Raw genomic sequence first — 22,295 nt, 5'->3', positions numbered from 1 at the left:
TTCCTGGGAACGATCAAAGCGTAAACAGTTTCAGACATTACTCCCATGGAGGAAAGTGCGGATGGTGACCGTTGTATTCAATCCAGATTCAATGTTTGTGTTTCATCATCAGTCTGATAGTCCACAGATTACAGAATGCCACCTGATGTGCATCGGAAACTACTACTGGTCTTCCAGGGAACGATCAAAGCGTAGACTGTTTGAGACATTACTCCCATGGAGGGAAGTGAACCTGTTGACTGTTGTATTCAATCCCGATTCAATTTCTGTATTTCATCAACACTCTGATAGTCCACATATTACAGAATGCCACCAGATGTCCATCGGAAACTACTACTGGTCTTCCAGGGAACGATCAATGCGTAAAGTCTTTGAGACATTACTCCCACGGAGGAAGTTTCGCATGGTGACTGTTGTATTCAATCCCGATGCAAATTCTGTGTTTCATCAACACTCAGTTAGTCCACAGATTTCAGAATGACTCCAGATGTGCATCGGAAACTACTTCTGGTCTCCCAGGGAAAGATCAAGGCGTATACTCTTTGAGACACTACTCCCTTGGAGGGAAGTGGGCATGGTGACTGTTGTATTCAATCACGATTTAATTTCTGTGTTTCATCAACACTCTGATACTCCACAGATTACAGAATGACTCCAGATGTTCATCGGAAACTACTACTGGTCTTCCAGGGAACGATCAAAGCGTAGACTGTTTGAGACATTACTCCCGTGGAGGAAAGTGCGCATGGTGACCGTTGTATTCAATACCGATGCAATTTCTGTGTTTCATCAACACTCTGATATAACACAGATTACAGAATGACACCAGATGTGCATCGGAAACTACTACTGGTCTTAAAGGGAACGATCAAAGCGTAGACTGTTTAAGACACTACTCCCGTGGAGGAAAGTGCGCACGGTGACTGTTGTATTCAATCCCGATGCAATTTCTGTGTTTCATCAACACTCTGATAGTCCACAGATTACAGAATGACTCCAGATGTTCATCGGAAACTACTACTGGTCTTCCAGGGAACGATCAAAGCGTAGACTGTTTGAGACATTACTCCCGTGGAGGAAAGTGCGCATGGTGACCGTTGTATTCAATACCGATGCAATTTCTGTGTTTCATCAACACTCTGATAGTCTACAGATTACAGAATGCCACCAGATGTTGCAACGGAAACTACTACTGGTCTTCCAGGGAACGATCAAAGCGTAGACTGTTTGAGACATTACTCCCATGGAGGAGAGTGCGCATGGTGACTGTTGTATTCAATCCCGATGCAATTTCTGTGTTTCATCAACACTCTGATAGTCTACAGATTACAGAATGCCTCCAGATTTGCATCGGAATCTACTACAGGTCTTCCAGGGCACGATCAAAGCGTAGACTGTTTGAGATATTACTCCCATGTAGGAAAGTACCCATGGTGACTGTTGTATTCAATCCCGATGCAAATTCTGTGTTTCATCAACACTCTGATATACCACAGATTACAGAAAGCCTCCATATGTGCATAAGAAACTACTACTGGTCTTGCAGGGAACGATCAAAGCGTAGACTGTTTGAGACATTACCCCCGTGGAGGAGAGTGCGAATGGTGACTGTTGTATTCAATCCCGATGCAATTTCTGTGTTTCATCAACAGTCAGTTGGTCACACTTTTCAAAATACCTCGAGATGTGCATCGGAAACTACTACTGGTCTTCCGGGGAACGATCAAAGCGTAAAGTCTTTGAGACATTACTCCCATGGAGGAAGGTTCGCATGGTGACTGTAGTATTCAATCACGATGCAATTTCTGTGTTTCATCAACAGTCTGATAGTCTACAGATTACAGAATGCCACCAGATGTTGCAACGGAAACTACTACTGGTCTTCCAGGGAACGATCAAAGCGTAGACTGTTTGAGACATTACTCCCATGGAGGAAAGTGCTCATGGTGACTGTTGTATTCAATCCCGATGCAATTTCTGTGTTTCATCAACACTCTGATAGTCTACAGGTTACAGAATGCCTCCAGATTTGCATCGGAATCTACTACAGGTCTTCCAGGGCACGATCAAAGCGTAGACTGTTTGAAACATTACTCCCATGGAGGAAAGTGCTCTTGGTTACAGTTGTATTTAATCCCGATTCAATTTCTGTGTTTCATCAACACTCTGATAGTACACAGATTACAGAATGCCTCCAGATGTTCATCGGAAACTACTACTGGTCTTCCAGGGAACGATCAAAGCGTAGACTGTTCGTGACATTACTTTTATGGAGGAAAGTGCGTAATGTGACTGTTGTATTCAATCCCGATGCATTTTCTGTGTTTCATCAACACACTGATAGTCCACAGATTACAGAATGCCTCCAGATGTGCATCGGAAACTACTACTAGCCTTCCATGGAACGATCAAAGCGTAAACTCTTTGAGACATTACTCTCATGGAGGAAAGTGCGCATGGTGACTGTTGTATCAATCCCGATGCATTTTCTGTGTTCCATCAACACTCTGATAGTCCACAGGTTACAGAATGCCTCCAGATGTGCATCGGAAACTACTACTGGTCTTCCAGGGAACGATCAAAGCGTAGACTGTTTGAGACATTACTCCCGTGGAGGAGAGTGCGAATGGTGACTGTTGTATTCAATCCCGATGCAATTTCTGTGTTTCATCAACAGTCAGTTGGTCACACTTTTCAATATACCTCGAGATGTGCATCGGAAACTACTACTGGTCTTCCAGGGAACTATTAAAGCGTAGACTGTTCGAGACATTACTTTTATGGAGGAAAGTGCGCAATGTGACTGTTGTATTCAATCCCGATGCAATTTCTGTGTTTCATCAACACTCTGATAGTCCACAGATTACAGAATGCCTCCAGATGTGCATCGGAAACTACTACTGGTCTTGCAGGAAACGATCAAAGCGTATACTGTTTGAGACATTACTCCCGTGGAGAAGAGTGCGAATGGTGACTGTTGTATTCAATCCCGATGCAATTTCTGTGTTTCATCAACACTCAGTTGGCCCACAGATTTCAAAATACATCGATATGTGCATCGGAAGCTACTACTGGACTTCCTGGGAACGATCAAAGCGTAAACAGTTTCAGACATTACTCCCATGGAGGAAAGTGCGCATGGTGACCGTTGTATTCAATCCAGATTCAATGTTTGTGTTTCATCATCAGTCTGATAGTCCACAGATTACAGAATGCCACCTGATGTGCATCGGAAACTACTACTGGTCTTCCAGGGAACGATCAAAGCGTAGACTGTTTGAGACATTACTCCCATGGAGGGAAGTGAACCTGTTGACTGTTGTATTCAATCCCGATTCAATTTCTGTATTTCATCAACACTCTGATAGTCCACATATTACAGAATGCCACCAGATGTCCATCGGAAACTACTACTGGTCTTCCAGGGAACTATCAATGCGTAAAGTCTTTGAGACATTACTCCCACGGAGGAAGTTTCGCATGGTGACTGTTGTATTCAATCCCGATGCAAATTCTGTGTTTCATCAACACTCAGTTAGTCCACAGATTTCAGAATGACTCCAGATGTGCATCGGAAACTACTTCTGGTCTCCCAGGGAAAGATCAAGGCGTATACTCTTTAAGACACTACTCCCTTGGAGGGAAGTGGGCATGGTGACTGTTGTATTCAATCACGATTTAATTTCTGTGTTTCATCAACACTCTGATACTCCACAGATTACAGAATGACTCCAGATGTGCATCGGAAACTACTACTGGTCTTCCAGGGAACGATCAATGCGTAAAGTCTTTGAGACATTACTCCCACGGAGGAAGGTTCGCATGGTGACTGTTGTATTCAATCCCGATGCAAATTCTGTGTTTCATCAACACTCTGATATACCACAGATTACAGAATGACACCAGATGTGCATCGGAAACTACTACTGGTCTTAAAGGGAACGATCAAAGCGTAGACTGTTTAAGACACTACTCCCGTGGAGGAAAGTGCTCACGGTGACTGTTGTATTCAATCCCGATGCAATTTCTGTGTTTCATCAACACTCTGATAGTCCACAGATTACAGAATGACTCCAGATGTTCATCGGAAACTACTACTGGTCTTCCAGGGAACGATCAAAGCGTAGACTGTTTGAGACATTACTCCCGTGGAGGAAAGTGCGCATGGTGACTGTTGTATTCAATACCGATGCAATTTCTGTGTTTCATCAACACTCTGATAGTCTACAGATTACAGAATGCCACCAGATGTTGCAACGGAAACTACTACTGGCTTTCCAGGGAACGATCAAAGCGTAGACTGTTTGAGACATTACTCCCATGGAGGAAAGTGCGCATGGTGACTGTTGTATTCAATCCCGATGCAATTTCTGTGTTTCATCAACACTCTGATAGTCTACAGATTACAGAATGCCTCCAGATTTGCATCGGAATCTACTACAGGTCTTCCAGGGCACGATCAAAGCGTAGACTGTTTGAGATATTACTCCCATGTAGGAAAGTACCCATGGTGACTGTTGTATTCAATCCCGATGCAAATTCTGTGTTTCATCAACACTCTGATATACCACAGATTACAGAAAGCCTCCATATGTGCATAAGAAACTACTACTGGTCTTGCAGGGAACGATCAAAGCGTAGACTGTTTGAGACATTACCCCCGTGGAGGAGAGTGCGAATGGTGACTGTTGTATTCAATCCCGATGCAATTTCTGTGTTTCATCAACAGTCAGTTGGTCACACTTTTCAAAATACCTCGAGATGTGCATCGGAAACTACTACTGGTCTTCCAGGAAACGATCAAAGCGTAAAGTCTTTGAGACATTACTCCCATGGAGGAAGGTTCGCATGGTGACTGTAGTATTCAATCACGATGCAATTTCTGTGTTTCATCAACAGTCTGATAGTCTACAGATTACAGAATGCCACCAGATGTTGCAACGGAAACTACTACTGGTCTTCCAGAGAACGATCAAAGCGTAGACTGTTTGAGACATTACTCCCATGGAGGAGAGTGCGCATGGTGACTGTTGTATTCAATCCCGATGCAATTTCTGTGTTTCATCAACACTCTGATAGTCTACAGGTTACAGAATGCCTCCAGATTTGCATCGGAATCTACTACAGGTCTTCCAGGGCACGATCAAAGCGTAGACTGTTTGAGATATTACTCCCATGTAGGAAAGTACCCATGGTGACTGTTGTATTCAATCCCGATGCAATTTCTGTGTTTCATCAACTGTCTGATAGTCCACAGTTTGCAGAATATCGCCAGATGTGCATCGGAAACTACTACTGGTCTTCCAGGGAACGATCAAAGCGTAGACTGTTTGAAACATTACTCCCATGGAGGAAAGTGCTCTTGGTTACTGTTGTATTTAATCCCGATTCAATTTCTGTGTTTCATTAACACTCTGATAGTCCACAGATTACAGAATGCCTCCAGATGTTCATCGGAAACTACTACTGGTCTTCCAGGGAACGATCAAAGCGTAGACTGTTCGAGACATTACTTTTATGGAGGAAAGTGCGTAATGTGACTGTTGTATTCAATCCCGATGCATTTTCTGTGTTTCATCAACACACTGATAGTCCACAGATTACAGAATGCCTCCAGATGTTCATCGGAAACTACTACTAGCCTTCCATGGAACGATCAAAGCGTAAACTCTTTGAGACATTACTCTCATGGAGGAAAGTGCGCATGGTGACTGTTGTATCAATCCCGATGCATTTTCTGTGTTTCATCATCACTTTGATAGTCCACAGGTTACAGAATGCCTCCAGATGTGCATCGGAAACTACTACAGGTCTTCCAGGGAACGATCAAAGCGTAGACTGTTTGAGACATTACTCCCATGGAGGAAAGTACGCATGGTGACTGTTGTAATCAATTCCGATGCAATTTCTGTATTTCTTCAACACTCTGACAGTTCAGAGATTACAGAATGCCTCCAGATGTTCATCGGAAACTATACTGGTCTTCCTGGGAACGATCAAAGCGTAGACTGTTTGAGACATTACTCCCATGGAGGAAAGTGCGCATGGTGAATGTTGTATTCAATCCCGATGCAATTTCTGTGTTTCATCAACACTCAGTTAGTCCACAGATTTCAGAATGCCTCCAGATGTGCATCTTAAACTACTTCTGGTCTTCCAGGGAACGATCAAGGCGTAGACTTTTTGAGACAATACTCCCATGGAGGAAAGTGCGCATGGTGACTGTTGTATTCAATCCCGATGCAATTTCTGTGTTTCATCAACACTCTGATAGTCCACAGATTACAAAATGCCTCCAGATGTCCATCGGAAATTACTACTGGTCTTCCAGGGAACAATCAAAGCGTAAACTCTTGGAGACATTACTCCCATGGAGGAAGGTGCACATGGAGACTGTTGTATTCAATCACAATTTAATTTCTGTGTTTCATCAAAACTCTGATACTCCACAGATTATAGAATGCCTCCAGATGTGCATCGGAAACTACTACTGGTCTTCCAGGGATCTTTCAAAGCGTAAACTCTTTGAGACATTACTCCCATGGAGGAAGGTGCGCATGGTGACTCTTATATTCAATCCCGTTGCAAATTCTGTGTTTCATCAACACTCTGATAGTCCACTGATTACAGAATGCCTCCAGATGTGCATCGGAAACTTTTACTGGTCTTCCAGGGAGCGATCAAAGCGTAGACTGTTTGGGACATTGCTCCCATGGAGGAAAGTGCGCATGGTGACTGTTGTATTCAATCCCAATGCAATTTCTGTGTTTCATCAACAACCTGATACTCCACAGATTACAGAATGACTCCAGATGTGCATCGGAAACTACTACTGGTCTTCCAGGGAACGATCAAAGCGTAGACTGTTTGAGACATTACTCCCATGGAGGAAAGTGCGCATGGTGACTGTTGTATTCAATCCCGATGCAATTTCTGTGTTTCATCAACACTCTGATAGTGTACAGATTACAGAATGCCTCCAGATGTGCATCGGAAACTACTACAGGTCTTTCAGGGAACTTTCAAAGCGTAAACTCTTTGAGACATTACTCCCATGGAGGAAGGTGCGCATGGTGACTCTTATATTCAATCCCGTTGCAAATTCTGTGTTTCATCAAAACTCTGATAGTCCAATGATTACAGAATGCCTCCAGATGTGCATCGGAAACTTCTACTGGTCTTCCAGGGAGCGATCAAAGCGTAGACTGTTTGAGACATTGCTCCCATGGAGGAAAGTGCGCATGGTGACTGTTGTATTCAATCCCAATGCAATTTCTGTGTTTCGTCAACAATCTGATACTCCACAGATTACAGAATGTCTCCAGATGTGCATCGGAAACTACTACTGGTCTTCCAGGGAACGATCAAAGCGTAGACTGTTTGATACATTACTCTCATGGAGGAAAGTGCGCATGGTGACTGTTGTATTCAATCCCGATGCAATATCTGTGTTTCATCAACACTCCGATAGTGTACAGATTACAGAACGCCTCCAGATGTGCATCGGAAACTACTACAGGTCTTTCAGGGAATGATTAAAGCGTAGACTGTGTGAGACATTACTCCTGTGGAGGAAAGTGCGGATATTGACTGTTGCATTCAATCCCGATGCAATATTCGTGTTTCATCTACACTCTGATAGTCCACAGATTACAGAATGCCACCAGATGTCCATCGGAAACAACTACTGGTCTTCCAGGGAACGATCAAAGCGTAGACTCGTTGAGACATTACTCCCGTGGATGAAAGTGCGCATGGTGACTGTTGTATTCAATCCCGATGCAATTTCTGTGTTTCATCAACACTCTGATAGTGTACAGATTACAGAATGCCTCCAGATGTGCATCGGAAACTACCACTGGTCTTCCAGGGAACGATCAAAACGTAGAATGTTTGAAAATTACTCCCATGGAGGAAAGTACGCATGGTGACTGTTGTAATCAATTACGATGCAATTTATGTTTTTCATCAACACTCTGATAATCTACAGATTACAGAATGCCACCAGATGTGCATCGGAAACTACTACTGGTCTTCCAGGGAACGATTAAAGACTAGAATGTTTGAGAATTACTCCCATGGAGGAAAGTGCGCATGTTGACTGTTGTATTCAATACCGATGCAATTTCTGTGTTTCATAAACGCTCTGATAGTCTACAGATTACAGAATGCCTCCAGATGTTCATCGGAAACTACTACTGGTCTTCCAGGGATCGATCAAAGCGTAGACTGTTTGAGACATTACTCCCATGCAGGAAAGTAAGCATGGTGACTGTTGTATTCAATCAGGATGCAATTTCTGTGTTTCATCAACAGTCTGATAGTCCACAGACTACAGATTATCTCCAGATGTGCATCGGAAACTACTACTGGTCTTGCAGGGAACGATCAAAGCGTAGATTGTTTGAAACATTACTCCCATGGAGGAAAGTGCGCATGGTGACTGTTGTATTCAATACCGATGCAATTTCCGTGTTTCAACAACACTCTGATAGTCCACAGATTACAGAAAGTCTCCATATGTGCATCGGAAACTACTACTGGTCTTGCAGGGAACGATCAAAGCGTAGACTGTTAGGGACATTACTCCCATGGAGGAGAGTGCGCATGAAGACTGTTGTGTTCAATCCCGATGCAATTTCTGTGTTTCATCAACACTCTGATAGTCCACAGATTACAGAATGCCTCTAGATGTGCATCGGAAACTACTACTGGTCTTCCAGGAACGATCAAAGCGTAGACTGTTTGAGACATTACTTCCATGGAGGGAAGTGAACATGGTGACTGTTGTATTCAATCCGGATTCAATTTCTGTATTTCTTCAACACTCTGACAGTTCAGAGATTACAGAATGCCTCCAGATGTTCATCGGAAACTATACTGGTCTTCCTGGGAACGATCAAAGCGTAGACTGTTTGAGACATTACTCCCATGGAGGAAAGTGCGCATGGTGACTGTTGTATTCAATCCCGATGCAATTTCTGTGTTTCATCAACACTCAGTTAGTCCACAGGTTTCAGAATGTCTCCAGATGTGCATCGGAAACTACTACTGGTCTTCCAGGGAACGATCAAAGCGTAGACTGTTTGAGACATTACTCCCATGGAGGAAAGTGCGCATGGTGACTGTTGTATTCTATCCCGATGCAATTTCTGTGTTTCATCAACACTCTGATAGTGTACAGATTACAGAACGCCTCCAGATGTGCATCGGAAACTACTACACGTCTTTCAGGGAATGATTAAAGTGTAGACTGTGTGAGACATTACTCCTGTGGAGGAAAGTGCGGATATTGACTGTTGCATTCAAACCCGATGCAATATTCGTGTTTCATCAACACTCTGATAGTCCACAGATTACAGAATGCCACCAGATGTCCATCGGAAACAACTACTGGTCTTCCAGGGAACGATCAAAGCGTAGACTCGTTGAGACATTACTCCCGTGGATGAAAGTGCGCATGGTGACTGTTGTATTCAATCCCGATGCAATTTCTGTGTTTCATCAACACTCTGATAGTGTACAGATTACAGAATGCTTCCAGATGTGCATCGGAAACTACTACAGGTCTTTCAGGGAATGATTAAAGCGTAGACTGTTTGAGACATTACTCCCATGGAGGTAAGTGCGCATGGTGACTGTTGTATTCAATCCCGATGCAATTTCTGTGTTTCATCAACATCCTGATAGTCCACAGATTACAGAAAGCCTATAGATGTTCATCAGAGACTACTACTGTTCTTCAAGGGATCGATCAAAGCGTAGAATGTTTGAGAATTACTCCCATGGAGGAAAGTGCGCATGGTGACTGTTGTATTCCATCCCGATGCAATCTGTGTTTCATCAACACTCGTATAGTCCACAGATTACAGAATATCTCCAGATGTGCATCGGAAACTACTACTGATCCTCCAGGGAACGATCAAAGCGTAAACTCTTTGAGACATTACTCACGTGGAGGAAAGTGCGCGTTGTGACTGTTGTATTCAATCCCATTGCAATTTTTGTGTTTCATCAACACTCTGATAGTCCACAGGTTACAGAATGCCACCAGATGTGCATCGGAAACTACCACTGGTCTTCCAGGGAACGATCAAAACGTAGAATGTTTGAAAATTACTCCCATGGAGGAAAGTGCGCATTGTGACTGTTGTATTCAATCCCATTGCAATTTTTGTGTTTCATCAACACTCTGATAGTCCACAGGTTACAGAATGCCAACAGATGTGCATCGGAAACTACCACTGGTCTTCCAGGGAACGATCAAAACGTAGAATGTTTGAGAATTACTCCCATGAAGGAAAGTGCGCATGGTGACTGTTGTATTCCATCCCGATGCAATTTCTGTGTTTCATCAACACTCTTATAGTCCACAGAATACGGAATATCTCCAGTTCTGCATCGGAAACTACTACTGGTCTCCCAGGGAACGATCAAAGCGTAGACTGTTTGAGACATTACTCCCATGGAGGAAAGTGCGCATGGTGACTGTTGTACTCAATCCCAATGCAATTTCTGTGTTTCATCAACACTCTGATACTCCACAGATTACAGAATGTCTCCAGATGTGCATCGGAAACTACTACTGGTCTTCCAGGGAACGATCAAAGCGTAGACTGTTTGAGACATTACTCCCATGGAGGAAAGTGCTCATGGTGACTGTTAGATTTAATCCCGATGCAATTTCTGTGATTCATCAACACTCTGATAGTCCACAGATTACAGAATGCCTCCAGATGTTCATCGGAAACTACTACTGGTTTTCCAGGGAACGATCAAAGCGTAGACTGTTTGAGACATTACTCCCATGCAGGAAAGTGCGCATGGTGACTGTTGTATTCAATCCCGATGCAATTTCTGTGTTTCATCAACAGTCTGATAGTCCACAGATTACAGAATATCTCCAGATGTGCATCGGAAACTACTACTGGTCTTGCAGGGCACGATCAAAGCGTAGACTGTTTGAAACATTACTCCCATGGTGAAAAGTGCTCATGGTGACTGTTGTATTCAATCCCGATGCAATTTCTGTGTTCCAATAACACTCTGATAGTCCACAGATTACAGAAAGCCTCCATATGTGCATCGGAAACTACTACTGGTCTTGCAGGGAACGATCAAAGCGTAGACTGTTAGGGATATTACACCCATGGAGGAGAGTGCGCATGGTGACTGTTGTGTTCAATCCCGATGCAATTTCTGTGTTTCATCAACACTCTGATAGTCCACAGATTACAGAATGCCTCCAGATGTTCATCGGAAACAACTACTGGTCTTCCAGGGAACGATCAAATCGTAGACTGTTCGAGACATAACTTATATGGAGGAAAGTGCGTAATGTGACTGTTGTATTCAATCCCGATGCAATTTATGTGTTTCATCAACACCCTGGTAGTCCACAGATTACAGAATGACTCCAGATGTTCATCGGAAACTACTACTGGTCTTCCAGGGCATGATCAAAATGTAGACCGTTTGAGAATTACTCCCATGCAGGAAACTGCGCATTGTGCCTGTTGTATTCAATCCCGATGCAATTTCTGTGTTTCATCAACATTCTGATTGTCTACAGATTACAGAATATCTCCAGATGTGCATCGGAAACTACTACTGGTCTCCCAGGGAACGATCGAAGCGTAGACTGTTTGAGACATTACTCCCATGAAGGAAAGTGCGCATGGTGACTGTTGTATTCAATCCCAATGCAATTTCTGTATTTCATCAAAACTCTGATACTCCACAGATCACAGAATGTCTCCAGATGTGCATAGGAAACTACTACTGGTCTTGCAGGGAACGATCAAAGCGTAGACTGTTAGAGACATCACTCCCATGGAGGAGAGTGCGCATGGTGACTGTCGTATTCAATCCCGATGCAATTTCTGTGTTTCGTCAACACTCTGATAGTCCACAGATTACAGAATGCCTCCAGATGTTCATCGGAAACTACTACTGGTCTTCCAGGGAACGATCACAGCGTAGACTGTTCGAGGCATTACTTTTATGGAGGAAAGTGCGTAAAGTGACTGTTGTATTCAATCCCGATGCAATTTCTGTGTTTCATCAACACTCTCATAGTCCACAGATTACAGAATGGCTCCAGAGGTGCATCGGATACTACTACTGGTCTTTCAGGGCATGATCAAAGTGTAGACTGTTTGAGACATTACTCCCATGGAGGAAATTGCGCATGGTGACTATTGTATTCAATCCCGATGCAATTTTGTGTTTCATCAACACTCAGTTAGTCCACAGATTACAGAATGCCTCCAGATGTTCATCGGTAACTACTACTGGTCTTCCTGGGAACGATCAAAGCGTAGCCTGTTTGAGACATTACTCCCAAGGAGGAAAGTGCGCATGGTGACTGTTGTATTCAATCCGATGCAATTTCTGTGTTTCATCAAGACTCAGTTAGTCCTCAGATATCAGAATGAGTCCAGATGTGCATCGGAAACTACTTCTGGTCTTCCAGGGAACGATCAAAGCGTAGACTCTTTGAAACATTACTCCCATGGAGGAAAGTGCTCACAGTGACTGTTGTATTCAATCCCGATGCAGTTTCTGTGTTTCATCAACACTCCGATAGTCCACAGATTACAGAAAGCCTCCATATGTGCATCGGAAACTACTACTGGTCTTGTAGGAAAGGATCAAAGCGTAGACTGTTAGAGACATTACTCCCATGGAGGAAAGTGCGCATGCTGACTGTTGTATTCAATCCCGATGCAATTTCTGTGTTTCATCAACACTCTGATAGTCCACATGTTACAGAATGCCACCAGATGTCCATCGGAAACTAATACTGGTCTTCCAGGGAACGATCAAAGCGTAGACTGTTTGAGACATTACTCCCGTGGAGGAGAGTGCGCATGGTGACTGTTGAATTCAATCCCGATGCAATTTCTGTGTTTCATCAACACTCTGATAGTCCACAGATTACAGAATGCCTCCAGATGTTCATCGGAAACTACTACTGGTCTTCCAGGGAACGATCAAAGCGTAGACTGTTCGAGACAATACTTTTATGGAGGAAAGTGCGCAATGTGACTGTTGTAATCAATCCCGATGCAATATCTGTGTTTCCTCAACACTCTGATAATCCACAGATTACAGAATGGCACCAGATGTGCATCGGAGACTACTACTGGGCTTCCAGGGAATGATCAAAGCGTAGACTGTTTGAGACATTACTCCCATGGAGGAAATTGCGCATGGTGACTATTGTATTCAATGCCGATGCAATTCTGTGTTTCATCAACACTCAGTTAGTCCACAGATTACAGAATGCCTCCAGATGTTCATCGGTAACTACTACTGGTCTTCCTGGGAACGATCAAAGCGTAGCCTGTTTGAGACATTACTCCCAAGGAGGAAAGTGCGCATGGTGACTGTTGTATTCAATCCGATGCAATTTCTGTGTTTCATCAAGACTCAGTTAGTCCTCAGATTTCAGAATGAGTCCAGATGTGCATCGGAAACTACTTCTGGTCTTCCAGGGAACGATCAAGGCGTAGACTCTTTGAGACACTACTCCCTTAGAGAAAAGTGCGCATGGTGACTGTTGTATTCAATCCCTATGAAATTTCTATGTTTCATCAACACTCTGATAGTCCACAGATTACAGAATGCCTCCAGATGAGCATCGGAAACTACTAGTGGTCTTCCAGGGAACGATCAAAGCGTAAACTCTTTGAGACATTACTCCCATAGAGGAAAGTGCGCATGGTGACTTTTGTATTCAATCCCGATGCATTTACTGTGTTTCATCAACACTCTCATAGTCCACAGATAGCAGAATGCCTCCAGATGGCATCTTAAACTACTACTGGTCTTCCTGGGAACGATCAAAGCGTAAACTGTTTGAGACATTACTCCTGTGGAGGAAAGTGCTCATGGTGACTGTTGTATTCAATCCCGATGCAATTTCTGTGTTTCATCAACACTCTGATAGTATACAGATTACAGAATGCCTCCAGATGTGCATCGGAAACTACTACAGGTCTTCCAGGGAATGATTAAAGCGTAGACTGTTTGAGAATTACTCCCATGGAGGAAACTGCGCATGGTGACTCTTGTATTCAATCCCGATTCAATTTCTGTGTTTCATAAACACTCTGATAGTCCACAGATTACAGAATTCCTCCAGAGGTGCATCGGAAACTACTACTGGTCTTTCAGGGCATGATCAAAGTGTAGACTGTTTTAGAATTACTCCCACGCAGGAAAGTGCGGATTGTGACTGTTGTATTCAATCCCGATGCAATTTCTGTGTTTATCAAGAGTCGGATAGTCCACAGATTACAGAATATCTCCAGATGTGCATCGGAAACTACTACTGGTCTTCCAGGGAACGATCAAAGCGTCGCCTGTTTGAAACATTACTCCCTTGGAGGAAAGTGCGCATGGTGACTGTTGTATTCAATCCCGATGCAATTTCTGTGTTTCATCAACACTCTTATAGTCCACAGATTACAGATTGCTTCTAGATGTGCATCGGAAACTACTACTGATCTCCCAGGGAACGATCAAAGCGTAAATACTTTGAGACAGTACTCACATGGAGGAAAGTGCACATGGTGACTGTTGTATTCAATCCCGATGCAATTTCTGTGTTTCATCAACACTCTTATAGTCCACACATTACAGATTGCTTCTAGATGTGCATCGGAAACTACCACTGGTCTTCCAGGGAACGATCAAAGCGAAGAATGTTTGAGAATTACTCCCATGGAGGAAAGGGCGCATGGTGACTGTTGTAATCAATCCCGATGCAACCTCTGTGTTTCATCAACACTCTGATAGTCGACAGATTACAGAATGCCACCAGATGTGCATCGGAAACTACTACTGGTCGTCCAGGGAACGATTAAAGCGTAGAATGTTTGAGAACTACTCCCATGGAGGAAAGTGCGAATGGTGACTGTTGTATTCAATCCCGATGCACCTCTGTGTTTCATCAACACTCAGAAAGTACACAGATTACAGAAAGCCTCCAGATGTGCATCGGAAACTACTACTTGTCTTGCAGGGAACGATCAAAGCGTAGACTGTTAGGGAAATTACTCCCATGGAGGAAAGTGCGGATATTGACTGTTGCATTCAATCCCGATGTAATTTCTGTGTTTCATCAACACTCTGATAGTCCACAGATTACAGAATGCCTCCAGAGGTGCATCGGAAACTACCACTGGTCTTTCAGGGCATGATCAAAGTGTAGACTGTTTGAGAATTACTCCCATGCAGGAAAGTGCGGATTGTGACTGTTGTATTCAATCCCGGTGCAATTTCTGTGTTTATCAACAGTCGGAATGTCCACAGATTAGAGAATATCTCCAGATGTGCATCGGAAACTACTACTGATCTTCCAGGGAACGATCAAAGCGTAAATTCTTTGAGACAGTACTCACGTGGAGGAAAGTGCGCATGGTGACTGTTGTATTCAATCCCGACGCAATTTCTGTGTTTCATCAACACTCTGATAGTCGACAGATTACAGAATGCCACGAGATGTGCATCGGAAACTACTACTGGTCGTCCAGGGAACGATTAAAGCGTAGAATGTTTGAGAACTACTCCCATGGAGGAAAGTGCGCATGGTGACTGTTGTATTCAATCCCGATGCACTTCTGTGTTTCATCAACACTCTGATAGTCGACAGATTACAGAATGCCACCAGATGTGCATCGGAAACTACTACTGGTCGTCCAGGGAACGATTAAAACGTAGAATGTTTGAGAATTATTCCCATGGTGGAAAGTGCGCATGGTGACTGTTGCATTCAATCCCGATGCACTTCTGTGTTTCATCAACACTCTGAAAGTCCACAGATTACAGGAAGCCTCCAGATGTGCATCGGAAAGTAATACTTGTCTTGCAGGGAACGATCAAAGCGTAGACTGTGAGGGACATTACTCCCATGGAGGAAAGTGCGGATTTTGACTGTTGCATTCAATCCCGATGTAATTTCTGTGTTTCACCAACACTCTGATAGTCCACAGATTACAGAATGCCTCCAGATGTGCATCGGAAACTACTACTGGTCTTCCAGGGCATGATCAAAATGTAGACCGTTTGAGAATTACTCCCATGGAGGAAACTGCGCATGGTGACTGTTGTATTCAATCCCGATTCAATTTCTGTGTTTCATCAACACTCTGATAGTCCACAGATTACAGAATGCCTCCAGAGGTGCATCGGAAACTACTACTGGTCTTTCAGGGCATGATCAAAGTGTAGACTGTTTTAGAATTACTCCCATGCAGGAAAGTACGGATTGTGACTGTTGTATTCAATCCCGATGCAATTTCTGTGTTTATCAACAGTCGGATCGTCCACAGATTACAGAATATCTCCAGATATGCATCGGAAACTACTACTGGTCTTCCAGGGAACGATCAAAGCGTCGACTGTTTGAAACATTACCCCATGGAGGAAAGTGCGCATGGTGACTGTTGTATTCAATCTCGATGCAATTTCTGTGTTTCATCAACACTCTTATAGTCCACAGATTACAGATTGCTTCTAGATGTGCATCGGAAACCACTACTAATCTCTCAGGGAACGATCAAAGCGTAAATTCTTTGAGACAGTACTTACGTGGAGCAAAGTGCACATGGTGACTGTTGTATTCAATCCCGATGCAATTTCTGTGTTTCATCAACACTCTTATAGTCCACACATTACAGATTGCTTCTAGATGTGCATCGGAAACTACCACTGGTCTTCCAGGGAACGATCAAATCGTAGAATGTTTGAGAATTACTCCCATGGAGGAAATTGCGCATGGTGACTGTTGTAATCAATCCCGATGCAACCTCTGTGTTTCATCAACACTCTGATAGTCGACAGATTACAGAATGCCACCAGATGTGCATCGGAAACTACTACTGGTCGTCCAGGGAACGATTAAAGCGTAGAATGTTTGAGAATTACTCCCATGGAGGAAAGTGCGCATGGTGACTGTTGTATTCAATCCCGATGCACTTCTGTGTTTCATCAACACTCTGAAAGTCCACAGATTACAGAAAGCCTCCAGATGTGCATCGGAAACTACTACTTGTCTTGCTGGGAACGATCAAAGCGTAGACTGTTAGGGACATTACTCCCATGGAGGAAAGTGCGGATATTGACTGTTGCATTCAATCCCGATGTAATTTCTGTGTTTCATCAACACTCTGATAGTCCACAGATTACAGAATGCCTCCAGAGGTGCATCGGAAACTACCACTGGTCTTTCAGGGCTTGATCAAAGTGTAGACTGTTTGAGAATTACTCCCCTGCAGGAAAGTGCGGATTGTGACTGTTGTATTGAATCCCGGTGCAATTTCTGTGTTTATCAACAGTCGGGAAGTCCACAGATTACAGAATATCTCCAGATGTGCATCGGAAACTACTACTGGTCTTCCAGGGAACGATCAAAGCGTCGACTGTTTGAAACATTACTCCCATGGGGGAAAGTGCGCATGGTGACTGTTGTATTCAATCCCGATGCAATTTCTGTGTTTCATCAACATTCTTATAGTCCACAGATTACAGATTGCTTGTAGATGTGCATCGGAAACTACTACTGATCTTCCAGGGAACGATCAAAGCGTAAATTCTTGGAGACAGTACTCACGTGGAGGAAAGTGCGCATGGTGACTGTTGTATTCAATCACGACGCAATTTCTGTGTTTCATCAACACTCTTATAGTCCACAGATTACAGATTGCTTTTAGATGTGCATTGGAAACTACCACTGGTCTTCCAGGGAACGATAAAGCGTAGAATGTTTGAGAATTACTCCCATGGAGGAAAGGGCGCATGGTGACTGTTGTAATCAATCCCGATGCAATTTCTGTGTTTCATCAACACTCTGATAGTAAAAAGATTACAGAATGCCTACAGATGTGCATCGGAAACTACTACAGGTCTTCCAGGGAATGATTAAAGCGTAGACTGTTTGAGAATTACTCCCATGGAGGAAACTGCGCATGATGACTGTTGTATTCAATCCCGATTCAATTTCTGTGTTTCATCAACACTCTGATAATCCACAGATTACAGAATGCCTCCAGAGGTGCATCGGAAACTACTACTGGTCTTTCAGGGCATGATCAAAGTGTAGACTGTTTTAGAATTACTCCCATGCAGGAAAGTGCGGATTGTGACTGTTGTATTCAATCCCGATGCACTTCTGTGTTTCATCAACACTCTGAAAGTCCACAGATTACAGAAAGCCTCCAGATGTGCATCGGAAACTACTACTAGTCTTGCAGGGAACGATCAAAGCGTAGACTGTTAGGGACATTACTCCCATGGAGGAAAGTGCGGATATTGACTGTTGCATTCAATCCCGATGTAATTTCAGTGTTTCATCAACACTCTGATAGTCCACAGGTTACAGAATGCTCCCAGAGGTGCATCGGAAACTACCACTGGTGTTTCAGGGCATGATCGAAGTGTAGACTGTTTGAGAATTACTCCCATGCAGGAAAGTGCGGATTGTGACTGTTGTATTCAATCCTGGTGCAATTTCTGTGTTTTTCAACAGTCGGAAAGTCCACAGATTACAGAATATCTCCAGATGTGTATCGGAAACTACTACTGGTCTTCCAGGGAACGATCAAAGCGTCGACTGTTTGAAACATTATTCCCATGGAGGAAAGTGCGCATGGTGACTGTTGTATTCAATCCCGATGCAATTTCTGTGTTTCATCAACACTCTTATAGTCCACACATTACAGATTGCTTCTAGATGTGCATCGGAAACTACTACTGATCTCCCAGGGAACGATCAAAGCGTAAATTCTTTGAAACAGTACTCACGTGGAGGAAAGTGCACATGGTGACTGTTGTATTCAATCCCGAAGCAATTTCTGTGTTTCATCAACACCCTTATAGTCCACACATTACAGATTGCTTGTAGATGTGCATCGGAAACTACCACTGGTCTTCCAGGGAACGATCAAAGCGTAGAATGTTTGAGAATTACTCCATGGAGGAAAGGGCGCATGGTGACTGTTGTAATCAATCCCGATGCAATTTCTGTGTTTCATCAACACTCTGATAGTAAACAGATTACAGAATGCCTCCAGATGTGCATCGGAAACTACTACTGGTCTTCCAGGGCATGATCAAAATGTAGACCTTTTGAGAATTACTCCCATGCAGGAAAGTGCGGATTGTGACTGTTGTATTGAATCCCGGTGCAATTTCTGTGTTTATCAACAGTCGGGAAGTCCACAGATTACAGAATATCTCCAGATGTGCATCGGAAACTACTACTGGTCTTCCAGGGAACGATCAAAGCGTCGACTGTTTGAAACATTACTCCCATGGGGGAAAGTGCGCATGGTGACTGTTGTATTCAATCCCGATGCAATTTCCGTGTTTCATCAACATTCTTATAGTCCACAGATTACAGATTGCTTCTAGATGTGCATCGGAAACTACTACTGATCTTCCAGGGAACGATCAAAGCGTAAATTCTTGGAGACAGTACTCACGTGGAGGAAAGTGCGCATGGTGACTGTTGTATTCAATCACGACGCAATTTCTGTGTTTCATCAACACTCTTATAGTCCACAGATTACAGATTGCTTTTAGATGTGCATTGGAAACTACCACTGGTCTTCCAGGGAACGATCAAAGCGTAGAATGTTTGAGAATTACTCCCATGGAGGAAAGGGCGCATGGTGACTGTTGTAATCAATCCCGATGCAATTTCTGTGTTTCATCAACACTCTGATAGTAAACAGATTACAGAATGCCTACAGATGTGCATCGGAAACTACTACAGGTCTTCCAGGGAATGATTAAAGCGTAGACTGTTTGAGAATTACTCCCATGGAGGAAACTGCGCATGGTGACTGTTGTATTCAATCCCGATTCAATTTCTGTGTTTCATCAAAACTCTGATAATCCACAGATTACAGAATGCCTCCAGAGGTGCATCGGAAACTACTACTGGTCTTTCAGGGCATGATCAAAGTGTAGACTGTTTTAGAATTACTCCCATGCAGGAGAGTGCGGATTGTGACTGTTGTATTCAATCCTGGTGCAATTTCTGTGTTTATCAAGAGTCGGATAGTCCACAGATTACAGAATATCTCCAGATGTGTATCGGAAACTACTACTGGTCTTCCAGGGAACGATCAAAGCGTCGACTGTTTGAAACATTTCTCCCATGGAGGAAAGTGCGCATGGTGACTGTTGTATTCAATCCCGATGCAATTTCTGTGTTTCATCAACACTCTTATAGTCCACACATTACAGATTGCTTGTAGATGTGCATCGGAAACTACCACTGGTCTTCCAGGGAACGATCAAAGCGTAGAATGTTTGAGAATTACTCCCATGGAGGAAAGGGCGCATGGTGACTGTTGTAATCAATCCCGATGCAACTTCTGTGTTTCATCAACACTCTGATAGTCGACAGATTACAGAATGCCACCAGATGTGCATCGGAAACTACTACTGGTCTTGCAGGGAACGATCAAAGCGTAGACTGTTATGGACATTACTCCCATGGAGGAAAGTGCGGATATTGACTGTTGCATTCAATCCCGATGTAATTTTTGTGTTTCATCAACACTCTGATAGTCCACAGATTACAGAATGCCTCCAGAGGTGCATCGGAAACTACAACTGGTCTTTCAGGGCATGATCAAAGTGTAGACTGTTTGAGAATTACTCCCATGCAGGAAAGTGCGGATTGTGACTGTTGTATTCAATCCCGGTGCAATTTCGGTGTTTATCAACAGTCGGAAAGTCCACAGATTACAGAATATCTCCAGATGTGCATCGGAAACTACTACTGGTCTTCCAGGGAACGATCAATGCGTCGACTGTTTGAAACATTACTCCCATGGAGGAAAGTGCGCATGGTGACTGTTGTATTCAATCCCGATGCAATTTCTGTGTTTCATCAACACTGTTATGGTCCACAGAGTACAGATTGCTTCTAGATGTGCATCGGAAACTACTACTGATCTTCCAGGGAACGATCAAAGCGTAAATTCTTTGAGACAGTACTCACGTGGAGGAAAGTGCGCATGGTGACTGTTGTATTCAATCCCGACGCAATTTCTGTGTTTCATCAACACTCTTATAGTCCACAGATTACAGATTGCTTTTAAATGTGCATCGGAAACTACCACTGGTCTGCCAGGGAACGATCAAAGCGGAGAATGTTTGAGAATTACTCCCATGGAGGAAAGGGCGCATGGTGACTGTTGTTATCAATCCCGATGCAAATACTGTGTTTCATCAACACTCTGATAGTCGACAGATTACAGAATGCCACCAGCTGTGCATCGGAAACTACTACTGGTCGTCCAGGGAACGATTAAAGCGTACAGTGTTTGAGAATTATTCCCATGCTGGAAAGTGCGCATGGTGACTGTTGTATTCAATCCCGATGCACTTCTGTGTTTCATCAACACTCTGAAAGTCCACAGATTACAGAAAGCCTCCAGATGTGCATCGGAAACTAATACTTGTCTTGCAGGGAACGATCAAAGCGTAGACTGTGAGGGACATTACTCCCATGGAGGAAAGTGCGGATTTTGACTGTTGCATTCAATCCCGATGTAATTTCTGTGTTTCATCAACACTCTTATAGTCCACAGATTACAGAATGCCTCCAGATGTGCATCGGAAACTACTACTGGTCTTCCAGGGCATGATCAAAATGTAGACCTTTTGAGAATTACTCCCATGCAGGAAAGTGCGCATTGTGACTGTTGTATTCAATCCCGATACAATTTTTGTGTTTCATCAACACTCTGATAGTAAACAGATTACAGAATGCCTTCACATGTGCATCGGAAACTACTAGTGGTCTTCCAGGGAACGATCAAAGCGTAGACTGTTTGAGAATTACTCCCATGGAGGAAACTGCGCATGGTGACTGTTGTATTCAATCCCGATTCAATTTCTGTGTTTCATCAACACTCTGATAGTCCACAGATTACAGAATGCCTCCAGAGGTGCATCGGAAACTACTACTGGTCTTTCAGGGCATGATCAAAGTGTAGACTGTTTTAGAATTACTCCCATGCAGGAAAGTGCGGATTGTGACTGTTGTATTCAATCCTGATGCAATTTCTGTGTTTATCAACAGTCGGATAGTCCACAGATTACAGAATATCTCCAGATGTGCATCGGAAACTACTACTGGTCTTCCAGGGAACGATCAAAGCGTCGACTGTTTGAAACATTACTCCCATGGAGGAAAGTGCGCATGGTGACTGTTGTATTCAATCCGATGCAATTTCTGTGTTTCATCAACACTCTTATAGTCCACAGAT

This window comes from Schistocerca gregaria, chromosome 10, assembly GCF_023897955.1.
Source record: "Schistocerca gregaria isolate iqSchGreg1 chromosome 10, iqSchGreg1.2, whole genome shotgun sequence".
Lineage (NCBI taxonomy): Eukaryota > Metazoa > Arthropoda > Insecta > Orthoptera > Acrididae > Schistocerca > Schistocerca gregaria.
The sequence above is the reverse complement of the archived record's forward strand: the minus strand, read 5'-3'. Positions refer to the sequence as shown.